We start from the raw sequence: 24,924 nt of genomic DNA on the forward strand, positions 1-24,924 counted from the left end.
TGGTTAAGCAGCTGCCTTCGGCTCAGGTCATGATCCCAGCGTCCTGGGATCGAGTCCCATATCGGGCTCCTTGCTCTGCAGGGAGCCTGCTTCTCCCTCTGACTCTGCCTTCCACTCTGTCTGCCTGTGCTCGCTCCCGCTGGCTCTCTCTCTGACAAATAAATAAATAAATCTAAAAAAAAAAAAAAAAAGAAATGCTATTGTAGGGCGCCTGGGTGGCTCAGTGGGCTAAGCCGCTGCCTTCGGCTCAGGTCATGATCTTGGGGTCCTGGGATCGAGTCCCGCATCGTGCTCTCTGCTCAGCAGGGAGCCTGCTTCCCTCTTTCTCTCTCTGCCTGCCTCTCCATCTACTTGTGATTTCTCTCTGTCAAATAAATAAAATCTTAAAAAAAAAAAAAGAAATGCTATTGTATGAACAAAACTACAATAGGAATCATTAACAGTGGCAATCAGTAGTACTTAGTCGTACTACTAAGAGAAAACATCGCTTGAGAAAAATGTATAGCAACACTTTCATGCTTTTTTGTCCTCATATAGCAGTTTGAACGACTTTTTAAACTCCTTATCTGATGTTTGTATCTTATAGGTTAATTGTAGCATGTTCTTGATGCGTAAGTGTAAGACTTTGTAAACGGATAACATAATGCAGGAGGACTTAGTCAAAATTCTATATTTAATAAAAGTCACGATGTTTCCATTTCACAGTAGGATATAAAGTTTTATTTTCCAGTAATACTTACCTGAATGGACTGCAATCTTTAGCATAGCCTTTTGTTTTATATAGTGATAAAACTCAGTCAAAGATGGTATCACTGATTTGTTTCCCTGCTCTTATCAAGCTCACAGTTACATATTATATGTAATTCTTGGTGTCGTTTCTATGTGATATCAAGCTAAATAATTGGCTCAACTAAAGGCTTACAGCATGGATTTTACTTATTAGGTGTTTTGGTTTGTATGGATTAGTTTCAAGGTCTCCAAAATAGGAGGGGTTTTATTTCTGGTAGACCAGCTATTGGTCAGTCCCATCTTTGTATATGTAAACTAATCATATGCTATCTATGCCCAAAGTGTCCATTATGTCTATGTTCAAAATGTTCATTATTTTTGAACATTCTAGAGCACACTGAATATTATGATAAACCTACCTTTCTCAGGGACAATTGTTTTTAAACACCTAGGTAATTTAAAATTCTGAAATCAAAGATTCCAAAGTTTCTTTATTCAGAAAGAAACAGAATATCCTGTTTAATTGGGCCATCCATTTCTGATGACGTTTTGAATTCTTTTTTTAAAAAGATTTATTTATTTTTAAAAGATTTTATTATTTATTTGACAGAGAGAGAGAGAGAGATCACAAGTAGGCGGAGAGGCAGGCAGAGAGAGAGAGAAGGAAGCAAGCTCCCCGCTGAGCAGAGAACCCGACGCGGGTGTCTATCCCAGGACCCTGAAACCATTACCTGAGCTGAAGGCAGAGGCTCAACCCACTGAGCCACCCAAGCACCCAAAGATTTTTTTATTTTTTATTTGACAGAGATCACAAGTAGGCAGAGAGGCAGGCAGAGAGGGTAGGGAGAGCAGGCTCCCCGCTGAGCAGAGCGCCAGATGTGGGGCTTGATCCCAGGACCCTGGGATCATGACCTGAGCCAAAGGCAGAGGCTTTAACCCACTCAGCACCCAGGTGTCCCAACGTTTTGAATTCCGAAGCAATCTTATTTCAAAAAATGAGTCTTTTTTTTCCCTGTACGAATATTTAGGGGCAGTTGTTTCATCCCTCTCTGGACTCCTATGGCCTTTTCAAAGATCATCAAAGTGTTCTGAAGAAACAGCAAGTAAATTTCTGCTTTACTATAATTGTTTTCTCCGTTCTAGTCTTCAGTGCATTTCTAAATTGGAGTACTTCTTTTTGTCACACTTTGAAACTGTGATCTTATGGCAGGCCAACTTTAAAAAAAAAGCCCAACTTTATTTTGTTAGAGCAGTTTTAGGGTCAGGCAAAATTGAGAGAAGGGTACAGCAATTTCCTATACATCCCCTGCCAGCATACATACACAGCAACCTAATTACCAAAATCTCTCACAATTGTTATTAATAAACCCATTGTGTATAGTCCACCTTAGGGGTTCTCTCTTGGTATTGTATATTTTATGGGTTTAGACAAATACAGATTGAATGTATCCATCATTATAGTATCATACAGGGTAGTTTCACTGCCCTACAAGTCCCCTGTGATCTGCCTATTCAACCCTCCTCCCTTCAACTCCTGGGAACCACTGATCTTTTTAGTGTCTCCATAGTTTTGCCTTTTCCAGAATATCATATAATTGGAATCACACAGTATGTACCCTTTTCAGATTGCCTTCCACTTAGTAATATGAATTTATGGGTCCTCCCATAAATTGGGGTCCTCCTTATCCTCTTATGGCTTGGTATCTCATATTTCTTTTTTAAAAAACTTTATTTGACAGAGGTCACAAGTAGGCAGAGAGGCAGGTAGAGAGAGAGGGGGAAGCAGGCTCCCTGCTGAGCAGAGAGCCCGATGCAGGGCTTGATCCCAGGACCCCAGGACCATGATCTGAGCGGAAGGCAGAGGCTTTAACCCACTGAGCCACCCAGGTGCCCTGATATCTCATGTCTTCTTAATGCTGCATAATATTCCATTATCTGGATGTACACCAGTTTATCCATTCATCCATTCATACATCTTGGTTCTTCTGAGTTTTGAGTTATGAATAAAGCTGCTATAAACATCTCTGTGCAGATTGTTCATTAATGACTACACGGTGACTTCTAATTTTCAGTTTTGAGAAATAGACATGTAGCATTGTGTAAATTTAAGGTGTATAATGTGATTGATAGATGTATATATTTGACTTGCTTACCACAATATAGTGAACACCATTTTATCTCACCACTTTTTTGTTGTTGTACTTATGGTGAGAACATTAAAGCTCTACTCATAGCAACTTTCAAGTATACAATATTGTTAATTATAGTCACTAGGCTGTACATTAGATACCCAGAACTTATTCATCTTGTAGCTGAAAGTTTGTACTCTGACCAACGTTATCTCCACCACTCAGCCCCTGGCAACCACCATTCTACTCTCTCCAGTTCATGTTTTTAGATTTCACACATACGTGAGATCAGACAGTAGTTGTTATCTGCCTGACTTATTTCACCTAGCATAATGCCCTCAAGGTCTAAAGGTCCATCCATGTTGCCACAAAAGGCAGGATTTCCTTCTTCTAATATTCTAATACATACATACATAAATATGAATAATCTCACATTTTAGTTCGTCATATGTATCACATTTTCTTTATCCATTTATTTGTTGATGGACACTTAGGTTGTTTCCATGTCTTGGCTATTGTGAATAATGCAGCAATTAACATGGGTGTGGCTATTTCTTTGAGAGAGTGGATTCATTTCCTTTGGATATATACCCAGAAATGGGATTGCTGATTGTTCTGTTTTCAATTTTTTTCAACGAGCCATCATACAGTTTTCCATAGTGGGTGTGTCAACGCACAATTCCCACCTACAGTGTACAGGGTTTCCATTTTCTCCACACCCTTGCCAGCATTTGTTGTCTTACGTCTTTTTAATAATAGTTATTCTAACAGGTGTGATGTGATATCTCAGTGTGGTTTTGATTTGCACTTCCCTGATGATTAGTGATGTTGAGCATCTGTTGGCCATTTGTATGTCTTATTTGGTAAAATGTCCATTCAAGTTTTCTGCCCATTTTCTAATTTGATATATTTGCTTTTGAGTTGAGTTCTTTATATATGTTGGATATTAACCGTGTGTGTGTGGTTTGCAAATATTTCCTCTCATTCCATGGACTGCCTTTTCATTTTGTTATTTCTTTTGCTGTGCATTTTGGTTTGGTATAGCTCCCTTGTTCAGTTTTGCTGTTGTTGATTGTGCTCTTGGTGTCATAACCAAAATATCATGGCCAAGACCAATGTTGAGGAAGTTATTTCCTATGTGTTCTTCTGAGATCTTTATGGTTTCAGGTCTTGTTAGTCATTAGTCCATTTTGAACTAATTTTTGTGAGTGGTATACGACAGGGGTCCAACTTTATTCTTTTCCAAGTGGTTATCCAGTTGGTACCAGCACCATTTATTGAAGAGACTATCCTTTTCCTCTTGACTATTCTTGGCTGCCTTGACGAATATTAGCAGACTGTATATGTGAGGGTTTATTTCTGGGCTGTTTCTGATCCACCGATCTTTTTTTTTTCCCCCTCAGAGATCTTATTTATTTGATGGGTGGGAGGAGAGGGAGAGGGAGAAGCAGACTGCCTGCTGAGCTAGGAGCCTGAGATGGGGCTTGATCCCAGGACCCTGAGATCATGCCATGAACTGAAGGCAGAAGCTTAACCGACTGAAACACCCAGGCACTCCTCCATTGGTCTATTTGTTTGTTTTTATGCCAGTATCACACTGTCTTGATTACTATCACTTTGTAATATAATTTGAAACCAGGAAGTGTGGATGTCTTCTGCATAGGCCTGTTTTAGGATTCCTTTGGCTATCCAAGGACCTTTGCAGTTCCACACTACTTTTAAGATCATTTTCCTACTTCTGTGGAAAATGGCATTGCAATTCTGATAGATTTTGCATTGAATCTCTAGATGGCTTTGGGAAGTATAGACATTTTAACAATATTAACTTTTCTGATCCATGAACATGGGCTATCTTTCCATTTTTCTGTGACTTCAATTTCATAAATCTAGTTTTCAATGCATAGAGCTTTCACTTCCTTGGTTACATTCATCCCCAGGTATTTTAGAATCTTCAATGCTATTGTAGATGTTGTCTTTATTTCGTTTTTCAGATAGTTTGTTGTTGGTGTATAGAAATGCAACTGGATTTAGTATACTGATTTTGTATTTTAAAACTTTCTTGGATTTGTTTTAGCTTTTTTAAAAATAGAATTTAGGATTTTTTAATGTAAAAGATCATATCATCAACAAACACAATTTTACTTACTCCTTTCTGATTTGGATGCCTTTCATTTCTTTTTCTTGCCCGAGTAGGACTTTCGGTATTATGCTGAAAAGGAGTGGTGAGAGTGGGCATTCTTGTTCCTGGTTTTATTTATTTTTATTTTTATTTTTTTTAAAATATTTTATTTATTTGACAGAGAGAGATCACAAGTAGGCAGAGAGGCAGGCAGAGAGAGAGAGAGGAGGAAGCAGGCTCCCTGTTGAGCAGAGAGCCCAATGCGGGACTCAATCCCAGGACCCCGAGATCATGACCTGAGCCGAAGGCAGAGGCTTAACCCACTGAGCCACCCAGGCGCCCTTGTTCCTGGTTTTAGAAGGAAAGCTTTCAAACTTCCATCATTGAGTAAGATGTTGGCTGTGTATTTCAATATATATAGCTTTTATTATGTTGAAGCCTGTTTCTTCTATATCCAATTTGAGGGTTTTTCTATCATGCAAAAATGTTGAACTTTGTCAAATGCCTTTTCTGCATCTGTTGAGATAATCACATGATTTTTGTCTTTCCTATTAATGTGGTGTATCATATTTATTGATTTGTATGTTTTGAACCATCCTCTCATCCCAGGGAAAAATCCCATTTGATCATGGCATATGATCCTTTTAATGTGCTGTTCAGTTTGGTTTGCTAATATTTTGTTGAGATTTTTGCATCTTTATTCCAAGAGATACTGGCCTATGTGAGTACATATATATTTGGTAGGTGGCAAAACAACACACCAGGCGTTTCTTAGGCTGCATTTTTATTGTTTAAGTCAATACACAGTACTATGTCATATTTGATAGATTCCATGCTTCTGTAATCAGTTAATATTTGTTGGAAAACACACAAAGATTAACAATATTTATTCATCCTAACTGAAGTTCCTTGGGTAATAAGTTTTTTAATAATTTTATTTTTTTTTATTTATTTTTTTTTCTAAGATTTTATTTATTTATTTGACAGAGAGAGAGATCACAAATAGGCAGAGAGACAGACAGAGAGAGAGATGAGGAGAAGCAGGCTCCCTGCTGAGCAGAGAGCCCCATGCGGGACTCGATCCCAGGCCCCTGGGATCATGACCTGAGCCGAAGGCAGAGGCCCAACCCACTGAGCCACCCAGGCGCCCCTTTAATAATTTTAAATGAGCATATTAAATTAACAACTTGTTCACTTCAATATTTTCAATAATTCCTGTTCTTTTTAAAAAATTAATTAATTAATTAATTAATGTAATCTCTACACACAATACAGGGCTGGAATCTACATCCCTGAGATCAAGAGTTCCATGAAGCTCCACTGACTGAGCCAGCCTGGTGCCCCACGCCCCCTTTTTTAAAAGACTTTATTTATTTGACAGAGAGACACAATGAGAGAAGGAACACAAGCAAGGGGAGTGGGAGAGGGAGAAGCAGGCTTCCTGCCAGAGCGGGAAGCCCAATGTGGGGCTCGATCCCAGCACCCAGGATCATAACCTGAGCTGAAGGCAGACACTTAATGACTGAGCCACCTAGGCACCTTGCCCTCTCTCTTTTCAATTTCAGATATCTATAACAAATCTTTGTTGAGCAAAGTAAACTTCAGTTTAGTCCAAGTGGAATAATTAGAAATATGGGATAAGCAGTGTGAATTAATGATGGTTACTGTGTTCAGTATAATTCTAGAGTATGAGAGTATAACAGATCTTAGTTTAATGTGTTAGATTCTTCCAGGTTAGCTAAGGAGACAGGAAGAGAAAGAAAAGAACACCAAGGGCCCTAACCAGGCCATGTGGGGCCTAAAAGGAAAGTCATTCACAAAGAGCCCTCGTATGGCTTTCTGACAGCAGCTCACCCCAACCCTAACTCTCACTTTAGAGTACTGTATTCCCCAACAATGAAGGTAAGCACCTCAGGATATTGGGCCACAAGGCAGTTTACTGTAAGAAAGATAATTCTGACCTCCTGTCCATCTGGGAATGAACCAGCATTCAGATATGCTTAGAAGCAGTCCTTCTGCTTAGATACCTGATGGATAATTCAACCTTGGACGCTGATTGACCTACAGATAAAATGAGTGTCTGGGCTGCTTCATGCCTGTTCAGGTAGAATGGCTATTGTATGTAGTCTCAGAATAATATACTTTTATGAACTGAAATTAAAGTAGTTGTCATACTAGTAATTTGTAAGACGGGAACAGATTTTCCTAAAGGTATATTCACTATTATTGTGGTCATCTTATCTTCTTAAACATAATAATGCCAACCATTATTCAAGTCTGGTAGGTGACTTTACAGCTTATTGACACATAACACACTGGGCAACATAAAGCCATCATTTAGTAGTTGTTTTACATCAACCAGGTGAAGTGAGACTTACAGGTTTCTGGTAAATCTGAGACTCCTGATACGAAAACATCAGTAAATTTATATACCTGGATTTCCTTATTGTGATTTTGGGCAAAGAAATAACATGACTTGTTTATAAAAGTAAGTGTCATGTAGAAGGAGCAAAATACACTTACCTTGAACCTAATGGAGAGCCAAGAAATATCCCATGCATATATTGTCAACTAACCTTTGACACGGGCCCCAGTGCACAATAAGGAAAGGATAGTCTCTTTAGCAGCCTATTAAAAACTAGGTATCCACATGCAAAAGAAGGAAATTGAACCATTATCTTACACCATCCAAAAATTAACTTGAAATTGATTAAAGACTTTAGTGTAAGACATGAAACTATAAAACTCCTAAAAGAAAACATAGGGATGAAGCTCCTTAAGTGACTGATCTTGGCAATAAACTTTTTGGAACTGACATGAAAAGCACAGACAAGAAAAGCAAAAATACGCAAGAGGAACTGCAAAATAAGCTCTTCTCATTTTTTTAAAGAATATCGCCAAAATAAAGCATTTAAAAACATTTTTATATAATATTATATATATTATATGTCTATAAATACATATTTTATATAGTACATATAATACATAATACATATTCTATATATAAAATATATATTCTATATATTTTTTAAGATTTTATTTGTTTGAGAGAGAGAGAGCAAACAAGCAGGGGGAGTGGGAGGCAGAGGGGGAAGCAGGCTCCCTGCTGAGCAGGGAGGTGGATGCAGGCCTTAATCCCAGGACTGTAGGATCATGAGCTGGGCTGAAGGCAGAAGGACATGCCACCTGGGTGCTCTAAAAATATTTTTGATAAATTTAGGTTGAGAAGGTATCTATAGATCCTGGGAGTTTTGAAAAACCTGCCATAGTTTGCTTCTGTAGAAATAGTCAAGCTCTCTATCTGTCATTCCCAGGACTTGGGGGATTTCCACCAAATGCCAAACTGACCCACCAATCTTGACTGTTTATGCTAACAAGTGTGTTTTAATGACCAGTTATAAACATTAACTAAAAGGTCTTTTTTTCTGGCAGGAGATGTTAAACATTTGAAAGATTACATGAAATACCGCTCCTGATGTCTGTTAGTAGTATTGCTGTCATCGCCTACAAAACCTCACCATAATAATAAAAATCAGGGCGCCTGGGTGGCTCAGTGGGTTAAGCTGCTGCCTTCGGCTCAGGTCATGATCTCAGGGTCCTGGGATTGAGGCCCACATCGGGCTCTCTGCTCAGCAGGGAGCCTGCTTCCCTCTCTCTCTCTCTGCCTGCCTCTCCGTCTACTTGTGATTTCTCTCTGTCAAATAAATAAATAAAATCTTTAAAAAAATAATAATAATAAAAATAAGATAAAGATAAAATGACCATTGTGGAAATAATAAGATTAAAAATTAACACTAAATATGGGGCATCTGGCTGGCTCTGTTGGAAGAGCATGTGACTCCTGATCTCAGGGTCTTGAGATCCTGCCCCTTATTGGGTGTACAGATTACTTAAATAAATAAAAAACTTTTTTAAAAAATCTAAAAAAAACCACAAAAAACGAATAAAAATTCCTGCACAGTTCTGAAAATAGAACTTGAAAATCTGATTCTAAAATGCATATGAGATGTAAAGGCCCAAGAAGAGCCAAGTTGTTAGAGAAGAACTATATAAGAAAGACAAATCTATAAATTCAAAAACTTAATAAAATGCATAACAGTTAAAGCAATGATATTGAAACAAGACTAGAAAACAGAACAATGGAAAGGATCACAGCCCCCAAACAGACCAACACTTATGGGGACCTGTGAGCTATGACAAAAGTACTGTAGATTACAGAAAAAAATGCATTTAAAAAATTAATGGTGCTAGGTTAATTGGACAGCCATATGGAAAGGCAAATCAATCAATCTATCTATCTATTTATTTGAGAGAGAGAGAGTATGCAAGCAGGGTGGTGGTGAGAGGAGTGGGAGGAGAGGGAGAGGGAGAAAGCTCCATGCCCGGTGCAGAGCCTGACATGGGGCTCAACCTCAAAACCCTGAGATTGTGACCTGAGCCAAAATCAAGAGTTGGACGCTTAATCAACTGAGCCATCCCAGTGCCCCAAAAGGCAAATCTTAAAACTATCACATACCATTCATAAAAATCAATTCCATTTAAGCATGAATGTTAGAAAATAATCTTTAATAAATTATTCTTATGATCAAGAGTTAGGGAAAGATTTCTTTAAAAAAAAATTCTTCCTTTTTGGGGTGCCTGGGTGGCTCAGTGGGTTAAAGCCTCTGCCTTCGGCTCAGGTCATGATCCCAGGGTCCTGGAATAGAGCCCCGCATTGGGCTCTCTGCTCAGCAGGGAGCCTGTTTCCTCCTCTCTCTCTGCCTGCCTCTCTGCCTCCTTGTGATCTCTGTCAAATAAATAAATAAAATCTTTAAAAAAAAATTCTTCCTTTTTTTGATTTTTTAAAATAATCTCTACACCCAATGTGGGGCTTGAACTCATGACCCTGAGATCAAGAGTCACATGGTCTTCCAACAGAGCCAGCCAGGTACCCCTAGTTAAGGAAAGATTTCTTAAACAGATCACAGGAAGCAATAGCTATAAAGGAAGGGCTTAATAAATTGAACTACATTCAAATTAAGAATATGTGCCTATCAAAAGACACCATGAAGAGAGTGAAGAGAATAGTAAAGAGAATAGATATGTATAACACATATAACTGATAAAGGGCTCACATTCAGAATATGTAAATAACTCCTGTAAGTCAATAGGAAAAAGACACTCTAATAGAAAAATGGGTAGAAGACCTGAATATGTAATTTACAAAAAAAGATACCAAAGTGAGTTCAACTTCCTTAATGATCATGTACATATGAATTAAAATCACAATGAGACCCTACTCCACATCCTCCAGAATACCAAGATTAAAAAGACTGTCAGCACCAAGGGTTTGTGAGGATGTGGTGCCATGAGAACTCATTTGCCGTAAGAGGGAGTGCACTGTGTTTGACATTGTATACTAGACCTAACAGTGAACATAGCTTAGGACCAGGTATCTCACTCCTGAGATAACAGAAAAGCATGTGTGTCAAGAGACATGTACAAAAATATGTGTAGCATCGTTATTTGACATAGGAAAAAAAAACCTGGAAAAGTATTTCAATGAGACATCTGCTTTCAGCTTAGAAGTGGTCGTTCCTGTCCTCACAATAATAAAAAAGCTAAACAAACTGAAAATTAACAACTTTTTTTTTAGAACCATAAGGAAAAAGTTCTCAGGGCAAACTACTATCCCCCACAAAATGGAGAGATGTGAACACAATCAGCTTACAAGGGTCAGAAGTAGCTGTTAAGAGACAGTGGTGGGGTAAGAACTTACCCTGTAATTCACAAATTAGAATGCCAGAGGCTCCCTATGCACAAGCTCGAGAGTTAAAAATTAAAGGGGTGGGTCCCACACTTTCATGAGCTTACTTCTAGAAGCCCCCTCAGATTCTCCTTGAAGATCAGAGAAAAACTGCCTGCTTCCCTCAGGGGAAAGGAAAAAGTAACCATTTTGAAATATGCCCAGAGTATTCTGTTCCCCTTAAAAAAAAAAAAAAACCCCTGCCATCAAGGAAACTATTTTACCAAGGTCTAACCATTCTGGATTTTACCAGACCCTCACAAACATGGGAAATGGTAAATAACCAACCCCAGTTCCCTGTAGCTTTCCAGTCTTACCGCAGTAGAGGGTGGGGAGTGGCCAAGAAGCTGTTGTAAAGGTCTCAGCCTGAGGCACTGGCTCACTAAAAGTTAACTGACTTAATCATAAGACCAGAGGACACTTCTCCCTCCACCCCTCACCACCACATTGTTATGTATAGCTCTGAACAACAAGAGAGGATTACAATGGAAAGAACTGCAAGCCTCAGACTTTATTTCAGAAGAGGTCTCTAAGAAAACCCAAAGACAATAGAGGGCGGTGGGGAATCAAAGCACACCAGAGCACATTTTAGCCTCTAACACCAAAGCTTCAGTAGACGGTAAATATAACTTAACTTCTACACAAATAAATGTAGAACCTTACACTAAACGCGTATTTACCTCAGGTCTTTTACCTGGTACCTCATGCTCAGCTTTCAACAAAAACTACAAGGCATACTAAAAGGCAAAAACCTATCATTTGAAGACACAGAGGAAGGACCAGAACCAGGATCAATATGGCAGAAATTTTAGAATTATGAGACCAGGAACTTAAAATAACTATGATCACTATTCTAATGGAAAAAGTGGACAACACAGGAGAACATATGGGTAATGTAAGAGAGAGATGGAAACTCTTAAGAATCAGAAGGAAGTGCTAAAAATCAAAAACACTAAAAGAAATAAATAATGTCTTTGATGGGCTCATCAGTAGGATGGACACAGTTGAGAAAATAATCAGTGAACTTGAAGATATGTCACTAGAAACTCCCCAGACAAAAAAGCAAAGAGAAAAAAAGAATGAAACATTATATCTAAGAACAGTAGGACAATTTAAAAAGTGTTATCATGGGGCGCCTGGCTGGTGGGTTAAAGCCTCAGCCTTCAGCTCAGGTCATGATCTCGAGCCCCACTTTGGGCTCTCTGCTGAGCAGAGAGCCTGCTTCCCCCTTTCTCTATTTCTGCCTGCCTCTGCCTACTTGTGATCTGTCTGTCAAATAAATAAATAAAATCTTAAAAAAATAATAAAAGTGTTATCATACTTGTAATGGGAATACAAAAGGACAAGAAAGAAGGAATATATGAAGTAATAATGGGCGAGAATTTTCCAAAATTAACAAAGACACCAAACTACAATGAGGAAGCTCAAAGAATATTAAGCAGACAAAATACCAAAAAAAGTCTACATTTTGGCGAATCATTTTCAAACTGCAGAAAAATCAAAGACACAGAGAAGATCCTGAATTGTAAGAAGGCAGGTGGGGGGAATATACATCTTATTTATAAAAAAACAAAGAAAAGATTTTCACTAGACTTCTCTGCAGAAACCTGCCAACCTAGACTTGTGTTCAGCAAAATATCTTTCCAAAAAAATGCAGGAAAAATACTTTCTCAGACAAACAAAAAATTGAGGGATTATATAACCAGTAGATCTGCCTGTCAAGAAATTTTAAAAGACGTTCTTCAGAGAGAAGGAAAATGATACAGGTAAGAAACTCAGATATACATAAAGAAAGGAAGAGCATTAGAAGGGCTAATAAATGGGCTTCTCCCACCCCTCACATTTTGGTGCCAAGCCCACACCTGGATCCCCAGGCCTGTGCTGAAGGACACAGACATGGAGCATGTGGCTCTGTGGGCTTAAAAAAAAAAAATAAATAAATAAATAAAGAAGACTTGCTTTCATGCCCCTTAGCTGCAAACACTACACTTAAAGACATGTAGACAAAACAAGTTCTCACAGCAAGCTCATGGAAGGGTGAAATCTACTCCAAAGACTTGGGCAAAATTTGGAAATAAGAAACAAAAACATGATGAACGCTATCTTCCCTTCAGCTTTACCAAAGTTGGTAATGTACCTTATTGTGTCTTACACAACAGAATAATGCCCTACAGTGTTAAAGAAAAAACAATTTGTAAGAAAAAAGAAGAACCAGAGCTGGACACTAGTAGTTAAAGCAGTAAAAGCAGGTTTTATTCCAGAAACTGAATATTGCAATAGGGGAAAAAGAGGCCTCAGTGTAGAACTGGGCCCCATCTCCAGGACAGCATGAAATGGGGATTTAGAGCCAACAAATAGGGTCAGGGTGAGGGGATGGAAAATTGCTAAGAGGAAACCTCAGGAAGAGAAAGATGCTAGTTAAACAGACCTGATAGGGGGCGCCTGGGTGGCTCAGTGGTTTGGGCTGCTGCCTTCGGCTCGGGTCATGATCTCAGGGTCCTGGGATCGAGCCCCGCATCGGGCTCTCTGCTCCGCAGGAAGCCTGCTTCCCTCTCTCTCTCTCTCTGCTTGCCTCTCTGCCTACTTGTGATTTCTCTCTGTCAAATAAATAAATAAAATCTTTAAAAAAAAAAAAAAAAAAAAAACAGACCTGATAGGATTCTTGCCAAAGGCAGGTTAGGGCGGTCAGATGCTGCACCAGGGAAAACCCACAGTCCTTTAATCCGTGAGCCTTTCTCCTGCGAGTCTCCCTTACTACTCACACGAAACACTTCACTTCTGGTCACCAAATGCGTGTTTTTTCCCCCCTGCATGAAGCAATCCTCCATGACACCAGCTGGGGTGTCCTACAGTTCAACTCAAGTCTGACATCGTCTGTCCAGAGACAGCATCAGGTTCAACAGGTTAAGGGTTCAGTCCCACACAGCAGCTTCCCTGGCCACTCCCCCCTCAACTTCAGACGCCAAGTTCAGGTTATCACCTGTGCTTCTGACTGGTCAGCTCTAGAGGGGAAGGGGGAAGTTCCAACAACCCCTTCCTTAGGTTCAATTCATTTGCTCGAGTGGCTCACAGAGCACCATTTTATTAAAGGATGCGATAAAGGATACGTAAATAGTTAGAGGAAGAGATGCACTGGGTGAGGTCTGGGAGGGTCCTGAGCACAGGAGCTGGGGTGCATCACCCTGCCAATGTGGATGTGTTCATCCACGTGGAAACTCTCTGAACCCATACTATTGGGATTTTTATGGACGCTTCCTCATGTAGATCAATAGCTCCATTTCTGGCCCCTTTCCCCTCCCTTGAGGACTGGGGGGGTGAAGGGGTAGTGGTGTGGAGCTGCACGTCCCAAGATCTAATCATGGCTTGGACTTTCTGATGACAGTCTCTATCCAGGAGTCATCCAGGAGCCCACCCAGAGTTGCCTCATTAGAACAAGACATTCCTACCAAGAACAAGACATTCCTACCACCCAGGAAATTCCAAGGGATTTAGGAGCCCTGTGTCAGGACCTGGGGTTGAAGACGAAATACTGAACAAGAGATGCTCCTAACGCTCTGAATGCTTGGAAATTGTAAGGGTTTCAGCAGCCTGTGCCCAGAACTGGGGGCAGTGGGGAGGTGAGGCCAGAAACCAATATATGCGTTCTATTTTCTCACAGATACCAAAGGGGAGAGATGAAGAATTATCAGATATTGAGGGCAGGGAGTCTCTTGACTTCAAGATTTGGCAAGATTCTTGCTACAGTTGGGTGGTATAGGATAGCCAAAGACAGACTACAGGGTTCAGGTCTAGAGGAGAATGACTGAAGTTTAATTAAGGAGAGTCTTTGCCCATAGCTTTTGTGAAACCAGTTAAATTGTGGTATTATTTTGACACTGATCAGCCAGAGTTTCAAGAAAAAAAAAACGAATTCTTTTAAGTATGGACATCATGGCTTTCTTTAAACACCAAAAATCATGGCAGATTTCCAAACTAGACGTGAAAAGGCCACCAAAGCATCCTATGGGTTTTAATTTTTAGTATGGTAAATACCAATCACTATAAGCCACATAAACAAAGAGGCCTTTGGGGGTGTTCCCCTCCCCCTTAATAAAGAGGAAAGGGTTCCTGAGACCCAAATGAGAGAACCATTGTGAATTATCCCTAGTTTTAATAGGTCCATTTCTTGACTTCAAGAAAAGCCATCGAGAGAGAATCCTAAGTACCTCCTGTATAAGCTCTTGGCCAGGCTTATGTTTTTTAGTTTTTTTAGGTCAGGGAGCCAGTGTTTGGTGAGCTGAGGGACTTTTGACCACAGTTAGATTTTCCCCTTTGTTCTCTTTCTCTTTTGGTTCTTTTTTTTTTCCTCATTTTGATGTGGTATGTTAGTACTGTTAGAGGGCGTCTCTAGTTAGTATTGCTAGCAGTAAGTCACTGAGCAGAGGGACCTCACAGCCATCCGGGCGACCAGGAGACCCGCATTGACAATTACCGGCTCCTCCAGACCTTCAGCCAGGGCGGCTTTGACAAAGTGAGGTTGGTCTGGCACAACCTGAGTGGGACAGAAGTGTCCATGAAGGTCATTAACAAGAGTGCGCAGAACTCCTTCGGCCTCCACAGACTATTCCTTGAAGTCCAGAGCACGAAGGCCCTGAGTCATGACACCACACGAGGTGACTGACACCTCGGAAACACTCAACCTGGTCACGGAGTACGCCATAGGCACTTGATCCCCCCCACACTGGACCATGCCTGCATGAGAGAGGAGGAGCCCTGAAGGCAGATTCTGCCAGATAGTGTCCACTGTGTCGTACCATCACCAGGAGGGTATCGTCCACAGGGACCTAAAGCCAGAGAACCTGCTTTTGGAAGCTGACCTGATCATCAAGGTTGCAGACTTTGGCTTCAGCAATGAGTTTGCTGTCGCCCATGAGCTGAACACCTTCTGTGGTAGTCCCCCTTATGCCAAAATACAACAGCCCTGTGGGGGCCGTGCGGAGCCTGGAGCCATCCTCTATACAATGACTATCTGGCAACTCCCTGCCTTTACAGCACTTCAAGGAGCTGTGGGAGTGGGTACTGCATGCAGGCCACATTCCCCTTTATGTGCCTGTGGAGTGTGAAAACCTACTAAAGAAATTCCTGACCCTCAGTCCCATTGAGAGAAGCACTTTAGAGGAAACCATGAAGGACCCATGGATGAACATGGTCCATGAAGAGGAACTAAAGCCTTACATTGAGCCACTCCCTGACTACAAGGACCCCTGGCATAACTGAGGTGACATTATCCCTGGGCTCCAGGTGGGACCAGATCCAGGACCTGCCAGTGGGCTGGAATGGATGTGATGACGTGATGGCCAACTACTTGATTCTAGGCTACAAGAGCCCCAAGGGGAAGGAGTGGACCACAGCTGTGAAGCCCCTGCCTTCAGCTGATTTTATCAGCAGCTGCTGTCCTCCCCCATCTTGCATGCTTCGACCTAGGGTCTCTGCCAAGGCAAAGAAGTGTGGTTTTGGGGAGACTGTCATTCCCACCTCTGTGGTATTCTATAACTCAGAAAGCTGGCGGCACCAGGCCTAGAGACAAGGACCACCCCAGTCCCAGCAGAGTCCCCGACAAACCCCTGGGGCCTCCTCCACCCACAGCATCAGCAGCAGTGGTAGAACCCCATACAGACCCAGCCGCCCTCAGGGTTTATCCTATAATGAAAACTCCCTCAGTGCCTGGTGGCCCGGTAATGGGACCCCCACCTCCCCCTCTGGCTGACAGGGGGTTGTTGGGAGCTTTTTCAACACCCTACTCAGACAGATACCCGTGTTTCAGGCTGCCCGGAAAGAACTGGTGTGGCCCTTAAAACACAGTGAAGCCAGAGAAAGCTCACACGGTGGATAGGCGAGGCAGGGATATAACCAAAGACTACTTTTAAAGAGGGAGCCAGAAGATCCAGAGTTCCACAGAGCCCAGCGACAGGTGTGGGGGCCCAGCCAGGGCTGAGGCGACAGTTGTGGGGATGGGAGTGGTACAAGGAGCTTACAGCATGCGCAGGGAAGCCAGGCCTGCAAGCAAGGGGGGAGAGCAGGTGCTGTGTATGGGACTCAAATCAAGGGAGTACCTGCGCTTCCACAGCATTCAAAGGCAATGAATCCAAAAGGCTGGTGAGCTCAAAGGATGGCTGGGAGCCACCGGGGAGATAAGAGGAGTGGCTGGCCCTTTGTCCCAACCTGGATGAATCTTCAAAGACCAGACTGTTGTCCTGGGGCACTTTTTCCCTCCTGTTCTTCTGTCTCTTCCTCCGTGTTTGTCAGGGAGGGGAGATACTGCTGTGGAAATAAACATTTAATAATAATTAATTTTAAAAATTTGCTGTGGAAATAAACATTTAATAATAATTTTAAAAAATTTAAAAATTTAATAAGGAAGCATTTAACAGCTATTTTCTGAGTTGCTATTTATTTATTTATTTGACAGACAAGAGATCACAAGTAGGCGGAGAGGCAGGCAGAGAGAGAGGAGGAAGCAGGCTCCCTGTTGAGCAGAAAGCCTGATGCTCAATCCCAGGACCCTGATCATGCCCGGAACCGAAGGCAGAGGCTTTAACCCACCGAGCAACCCAGGGACCCCTTCTGAGTTGTTTTTAAAGCTGGATTGTGGAAGGTGATTATTGATTCAACTGGTTCTCATTCACGGTTGTCTTATGAATACAGGATTGTCACTCCCGTGAGCAGGTTTGACAGTAATGATATTAATACCAACAAATAACAATAGCATTTACTAGTGGCCACCAACTTTCTAGACCATTTCAATTCCTTTTAGGTACAAGTGGCCACTGAACAGACTAGGAAATCAATGTTGAGTGGGGTTAGGCACTTGGTACAATCACGGAGCTGGTGAGTGGCAAAGCTCGTGTCGGGAGCTTGTCCTCTAGGGCCTCTTGTGGTTCAGGCCTGGGGCCCCCACATTCCTGGTTTTGACATCCTTTCGAGGTTACCCTGGGTCTCCAAATTCACGGATAATCAATAATACAAGAGATGAGAAAACCAACCACTTGGGCAGTCATCTTCAGAACTCTGGGTGAATTAATCTGTCTGCAGTCCCCTAAGTCCTTCTCTGCATAAGCAGGACACCGTCCTGAGTACAAACTCTACCTCAAAAACGGAAGGAAGAGAGATGAAGCTGTCCAGAGTGCTGGAAAACACTAAGGTTGTCTGGAGCCCTGTCTAGCTGGAGGGACAGTGCCTTGTATGTCCTTTAGCACACAAGTGGGCATCCCTGGTCTTAGAGCCTGAGCCAGATCTAAACGGATCTAGGGCGGTGCCACACAGGGTGGCCTTCACTCTCTTCTGCTTCATGTCGAAATCTTATGAGCTAGAGAGCAAATGTAGGGTGATGGCTTCCAGATGAACACCTGTATATTTAGAATTCACTTACTAGACTCAAGAGCCCCTTTCTTTATCCCAATCCTCTTTATTTAGATATAAGTTAATTAGAACTTGCCTGAGGACACCCACTCATGCCTGAACTGCTGGGTGGCACTTCTGCCCAGGGGATCTGCCACAGTGTGCTCCGAGCCTCTGTCCTCTTAGGCACCAGAAACAGAAATCTCATTTAGGGTGAAATTGGAGCTTTTTCAGAGTCACACTGTTTGGTAAGGTCACTGAAGAGTTTTGGGACGGTCCTTGATTGAAAATCCCGTGGTGGCTTTTTTTGGGCATGTCCTCTAGGTTGAGGTGCAACCCTTTGGCACAGGCTTTCTTGATTATCAAAGTGCTTGGCAAGTAACAGTGCTCCACAAATAGCAGTTTTCCTTTTTTCTGCAGGGGAGTTACAAAGAATTGCAGGGAAATTTTGGAAGGGAAGGAGAGACAATTAGGTACAGCTGGGATGAGGATCAGGAATTGTTTTTGTTCTTTTGTTAAATTTTATTAATGTATTTGACAGAGATACAGCCAGAGAGCATGAGCGGAGGGAATGGCAGAGGGAGAGGGAGAAGCAGGCTCCCCACTGAACAGGGAACCCGATACGGGGCTCAAACCGAGGCTCCTAGGATCATGACCTGAGCCAAAGGCAGATGCTTAACCATGTGAGCCACTGAGGTGCCCCCAGGATCAGGAATATTTTGTGGATGAGGCAGATTTGAAGCTGAGGCCCGACCAGAACTCCTGGGACCCTGAGTCCTCATGTGAGGTGGGTCACAGATTCTTCTGAGGGCTGTCATTTCTCTTCCATGGCAGCTGCTGGTGCCAGTTCCTAGGCAGCCGCTGTGGGAGGGCAGTTTTGAGTTTGTACACAACACAGATCCATTGGTGGCGGTTGCCTGGAGCCCTGGCTGAAAAGAAGCCTGAAGTCAAGGTCAGGCTCAGCAGTAGAAGAGTCCAATTTTTCAGGTACCTGTAATGATTACAGTTCCTAGTCCTGCCTTCATTGTGGCTCCCCTTGTAATGAGATGATGTTAAAGGACTCTGAGGCAGTTAGGAGGATGAACATAACTGGTCAGTACAGAAGCTTCTGGGTCGGAGAGCTCTCTGATCACCGCTGCATATATCTGGGTATGCTATATTTGCAAGTGCGTGTTATTTATAGGCACTGCAATTGTGTTTTACATTTGCGCCCTGATGCAGGTATTAATTTATTAAAAGAGTATTTTAACATTTTCAAAGAGGTGAGCACCTTTAAATTCTCTATTTCTGTTATTTCTAATTTTATTGCATTAGGGCCCAGAAATGTGTTAAAATTATTGTTCTTTTATATATATGTTTTTTTTTTTTTTTTGTTTTTTTTTTTTTAAAGATTTTATTTATTTATTTGACAGAGAGAAATCACAAGCAGGCAGAGAGGCAGGCAGAGAGAGAGGAGGAAGCAGGCTCCCTGCTGAGCAGAGAGCCCGATGCGGGCCTTGATCCCAGGACCCTGAGATCATGACCTGAGCCGAAGGCAGCGGCTTAACCCACTGAGCCACCCAGGCGCCCTATATATATGTTTTTTAAATATTTATTTATTTGACAGGAGAGAGAGAGAGATCACAAGTAGGCAGACAGAGAGGGGGAAGGAGGCTCCCTGCTGAGCAGAGAGCCCGATGCGGGACTTGATCCCAGGACCCTGAGATCATGACCTAAGCCGAAGGCAGAGGCTTAACCCACTGAGCCACCCACCTTCCCCTGTCCTTTTATATTTACTAAATATATCTTTTTGTTTTCAAAATATAACGAGAGGTATTTCTATTTCTTTGTAAGTTCTTTTGGTTTGTTAAAAAAAAACTCACTTCATTATTTATTACTACATTCTTTGGAGTAGATACATACAGATCAGTTATAGTTTCATTGTTTTGCATATTTTTGTGTTTTTTAATCACTGAAACCTTCATTCTCTCAAGACTTTTCCTTCCGTGCCTCCCATGCTCTAGATTCTATGATTTAATATTTATTTCTCAGTTAAGATCGCTTTTAGTTCCAGGGGCGCCTGGGTGGTTCAGTGGGTTAAAGCCTCTGCCTTCGGCTCAGGTCATGACCCCAGGGTCCCGGGATAGAGCCCAGAATCGGGCTCTTTGCTCAGCAGGGAGCCTGCTTCACCCTCTCTCTCTGCCTGCCTCTCAGCTTACTTGTGATCTCTGTCTGTCAAATAAATAAAATCTTGAAAAAAAAAAAAAAAAAAAGATTGCTTTTAGTTCTAGATACCCGAAAATCTGACACACAATAGTGCGAACAAGAAAGGATAAGAGATGAGGCCAAAAAAGTAGGTAGGGGCCAGGTTACCTAGTTATCCAAGCATTTATTTTATGTTATCCCCACCCCTCTAAGCTTTTATTTTGTTGCAACAAGAAGCCAGTGGGAGGGTTTAATGGGGGTGGGAGGGAGTGATGGGGGAGATGCGGGGGGGGGGGGTGCGGGGTTAAGATATATCATGTCTTTCGTGTTTTCTATGGCACCCTCTGGATGCTGACTGGAGAATGGACTATAGGAGAGTAAGAGGGGAAGCAGGGAGCTGGGTTGGGAGGCAGTCCTTGCAGAAGACCAGTAAGAGGGGACGGTGGCTGAAATTGGTACAGAAGTGGAGACAGTGGGGAGAGGCTGCCATCAGGATACGTGGCAAAAGAACTTGCTGGAAGGCTGGATGAGGGATAAGAAGGGAAAAAGAGCCAATGATGACTCCTGAGTGCTCCCTTCAGAAAAGAGGACCCAGGCCTGGGAGTGCTCAGCAGATAGATGGTATTCAACGCTGGGAGCCTCTGTAGGTTTGCCCTGAGAAGGGAAGGCCCACAGGAAAGAGAAGGGGGCTGAGGATCCCAGAGAACTGGTGGAGGAGGAGGAGCAAGACGAGGAAGACAGAGTAAAGCAGGAGTGAATCTGCAGGGAGGCAAATCCAGAGAGAAGTTTTTAGATGGAAGAAGTTCTCAATAGTGTTTCAAAGGCAGCTGAAAGACTGGGAGAACAACAACTTAATCCTAAATTTAGTACAATGGCAATCATCGGTGACCCCCCTGAAAGACATTTCGGTGAAGTGGTGTGGAGGGAAGCTGGATTGGAATGGGTTTAGGTGAGAAGCTGAGGAGAGGTAACTTGAATGGAGCAGAGAACAATGGGAAATGGGGGGGGTTGTCAAAGGAGGTCTGCGTTTAATACACAACATTAGGGCACGATTGTATGCCAAGGTTGGCAAGGGATCACTACTGACTCGGGACTGCAGAACTCTGGGGTCAGAATCTGAAAGGACTTCTCAGCCCCAACTCTACTAAATCTTTAAAAAGCTCCTTCCTTACAGGGGTGCCTGGGTGGCTCAGTGGGTTGAGCCTCTGCCTTCAGCTCAGGTCATGATCCCAGGGTCCTGGGATCGAGCCCCACATTGGGCTCTCTGCTCAGCGGGGAGCCTGATTCCCCCTATCTCGGCCTGCCTCTCTGCCTGCTTGTGATCTCTGTCTGTCAAATAAATAAATAAAGTCTTAAAAAAAAAAGTTCCTTACAACTTACAGCCCATTGACAAGTCCTTGAGACAGGCAGAGTAACCTTCCTTTAGGAACTTAACTCAATACTTTGCTAGAAGCAAAAGGCAATCTTAGCCTAATGTTAGCCCCCCCTCCAAGATCTTGTATTCTTTAACATATAAAAATTCCTTTGGAAATTTCCTGTATCTCTACTACCCACCCCCACCCTGCCAAGATACATGTTTGCAATCATCCTCCAAGCATATGGCCCACTGATACACATCTGATGGGTCTCATGACTAAGGTTTCACCAGACAGTAGTAAATGCCCTTTTCCTAACAACAGCTGACCCTTGGCTTCCAAATTCCTTCAAGACTTAAGCTCTCTTTATCTCCCTTGCAACTTGAAAAGTATTTAACCCGCTACTCCTCCCCAGTGCAGTTCTGCCCAAGGATCCTGTCCCCTCTGCTTTAATAAAACCATCCTTTTTGCACCAAAGACGCCTCAAGAATTGACTGTTCACTCTGAACCCTAACATTTTCACATCAAGTAAACTCTACCCCCAACATGGGGTTCGAACTCACTACCTGCAAGAATTGTGAATGAGCCAGCCAGACGCCGAGAAATTGGCAGGGTTTTTATTTGATGGACCTGCTATGCCTTATAATTTTTTCTGTTTAAAATAATGGGAAGTAAGAGCCCCTTAGAATTTCTTCTCAGAGAAAAGACCTGAGAGTTCAGGCAGAGACTATTAACAATCACTAATGGCATATGACTTCCCAGCTTTGCCTTAGTTTTAAGTTTTTAATTACTTACCTTGGAAATTACTTAACTTCATTTCTTCCAGAACCGGCAGTAGGATTGATGCTCCAGGAAGTCGTTCCATGGATATTTTGCTTTCTTTGCCTCCTAACTGCACAGAATTGGAGCTTTGCATAAGTGAGTTTGAGGCGTGTGTAGTGATGGAGTAATTGTAGTCAGAAAAACTAAATGGAAAAATAAATTGGGAAATTATCACTATAACCCCCAGCAGCAACAAATTGTTCAATTATTTTGTGGTTCTGAAAGGATATTAGGGGTTCCAAAGGAACAGGACAGCAGAGCAGAACCTGTTGTTCTACCTTCCTCCACGAACTTCCCTGATCTTTTGGGTAGGACCAAAGGTAGTTTGTGGTCCTGCTGGCCTGTGTGAATGAGGTCAAGAGGGCCACTATAGGTTAACCAGAGCGGAGGGGAGTCAGAGAAGTGGCTTGGGCATGGTCCCCAAGGGGATTAGGAGGTCACTGACCTGCCTGCCTAACTTTCCCAACTGTACCATGAAGCATTGGGCCTGTCCACCGTCCTGTTTCTCCTTTTCCCAACACCGCAAAGGGCAGTCCCCCTAAGAGGACTGATGAGATACGGTCCGTTCAGCCAGCCCAGGGGTACAAGAGGCACTCTGGGCAGCCACACCATGTAGGGTCCATGGGGACGATTGTGGTAGCCCCGACGCACAGAAGTGACCGCGGGAAAGGTGGCTTTGAAAAGGTTAGGTTTCCAGGTACCGGTATTTCCATCGTAGCCGGTGAGTTTACGTTTCAAATACCGGCTTAGAAGTTTCCATGCGGGTTCCACGAACCCTAACCAACGGCCAGTCCTCGCGAGTCGTTAAGCCCAACCCCCACAAGGAGCTACCTCAACGTGTGCGTCCCAGCAGTACCACGCATGCCCAAGGGGGCGTGGCTCGGAGGGCGTGGCTCGGAGAGGAGGGAGAGAGGAGGTGGGAAGGGTGGGGCGTGCTGAGCCCTGGAGTCTGGGCTGCACCCATGGCTAACCCCTGTCATAGTGTCCGGTGTGCCGGCTTGCAAGAAATCCGGCTTCGGCCGCAAGAAGTGGCGCCATCCGCAGTTCGTGAAGAAGCTCTATCACGATTACAGCGCTACTCAGGCGGTCCGCTGGGCCGCGCTGTGTCTCTGGGGGCAGGGATTGGAGGAGATCCGCGCTCCTCTGGGCGTGGCGGGACCGCCCCTGTACGGGAAGGGGCGGGGCAGAAGGAACGGTGAACCTCCAGGCATTCTGGGAGCTGTAGTCCTTCAATTGCCCCCAGCCGGCTGCTTTCAGGGTTGAAGGACTATAACTCCCAAGATGTGCTGGGGCGCTGGGTGCTCTTTGTGGTTCACGGTCTTCGGCTGAGATTTTGTGGCTCTGTTTTCTTTACCCCATTCCCATTCAGTCGCTTTGTTGTCGTTTCCTAGGAGCCGTTTGGTTGTTACTGTATCTCGCAGTGTTTTTAGGGAGTCTGCGCTCAGTGCGTAAGTCACTGTACAGTAAGAACAATAGTTACCTAGTTGTAGCTCTCTTGTTTGTCCTCTTCGATGGAGATGAGAATCTTTGTGGCGCAGTTCTCATTCCCATGCAAATGTAGCCACTTACAAAGCTGGACATTTCATCTTGGGTCTCATTGATGTTATTCTTTTCATCTATTTTGAAATATACTGTGCTAATAACATGGATAAAACACTTGACAGGCATTTTTATCTGGCATCTCTATGAAGGACGTCTATGATCCCCATTTTACAGTTGTGGAAACTGTGGCTTAGAATGGTTAAGTAGCTGCCTAAACCTCACATAATTTCTCTGCACATTTTGAATCTTAACCTGGAGCTCTGCCTCCCTGGTGTATACACTTTGTGTGAAAGAAGATGAGTGTTTGCAGAATTTTGGCAGAAAGAGCTGAAAGCAACTTAAATGATTTTAATTTGAATACAGCTTTGCGCAAGTTCTGTCTTACTTCAACCTCCTGAATGCCTGTAACTCTCAAATATGCATTGGGTGTTTCAGGAATTCACAAACTTTTTTTTTTTTTAACAGTATTCAAATGGCCTTACATGGTGTGTTTTAAGCTGCAGGAGAATCAACAGTGATGTTATACTTTTTCAATTATCAAATTTAGGACCATTAGCCAACTTAGTACTTTGCAGCTGGACAGATCTGCAGTGCCTGATGCTGCTGGGCAGTGAGCTCTGGGAAAGGGAGAGATGTCCTACAGCGCTGGCAGCTGCTCCTCTGGTTGGGCACTGTCTTTGGTAACACTAGCCTATGGGTATGTGAGTTCCTGGATCTTATATGGCTCTGGTTGGCTTCTTGTTTTTTGTTTTTTGTGTTTTTTTAAATAGTTTTCTTTCTTTCTTTCTAAGATATTTATTTATTTATTTGACGGGAGAGTGAGACAGCGAGAGAGAACACAAGCAGGGGGAGTGGGAGAGGGAGAAGCAGGCTCTCTGCTGA

The 24,924-nt window shown here is 42.8% G+C and overlaps 1 long non-coding RNA gene across 1 annotated transcript; it reads right to left on the minus strand.

The window, feature by feature from the left end:
* Positions 1 to 12,993: 12,993 nt before the first annotated feature.
* On the minus strand, positions 12,994 to 23,657 carry LOC131823818 (uncharacterized). The gene is made up of 5 exons (XR_009350669.1): positions 22,946 to 23,657; positions 22,474 to 22,570; positions 16,855 to 17,062; positions 13,413 to 15,293; positions 12,994 to 13,190 (listed from the first exon to the last, which is right to left on the minus strand). It is a non-coding gene; the product is annotated as an uncharacterized LOC131823818 (long non-coding RNA).
* Between the last annotated feature and the right edge of the window lie 1,267 nt (positions 23,658 to 24,924).

The sequence above is a fragment of the Mustela lutreola genome, chromosome 2 (genome assembly GCF_030435805.1).
Source record: "Mustela lutreola isolate mMusLut2 chromosome 2, mMusLut2.pri, whole genome shotgun sequence".
NCBI classification, from domain to species: domain Eukaryota; kingdom Metazoa; phylum Chordata; class Mammalia; order Carnivora; family Mustelidae; genus Mustela; species Mustela lutreola.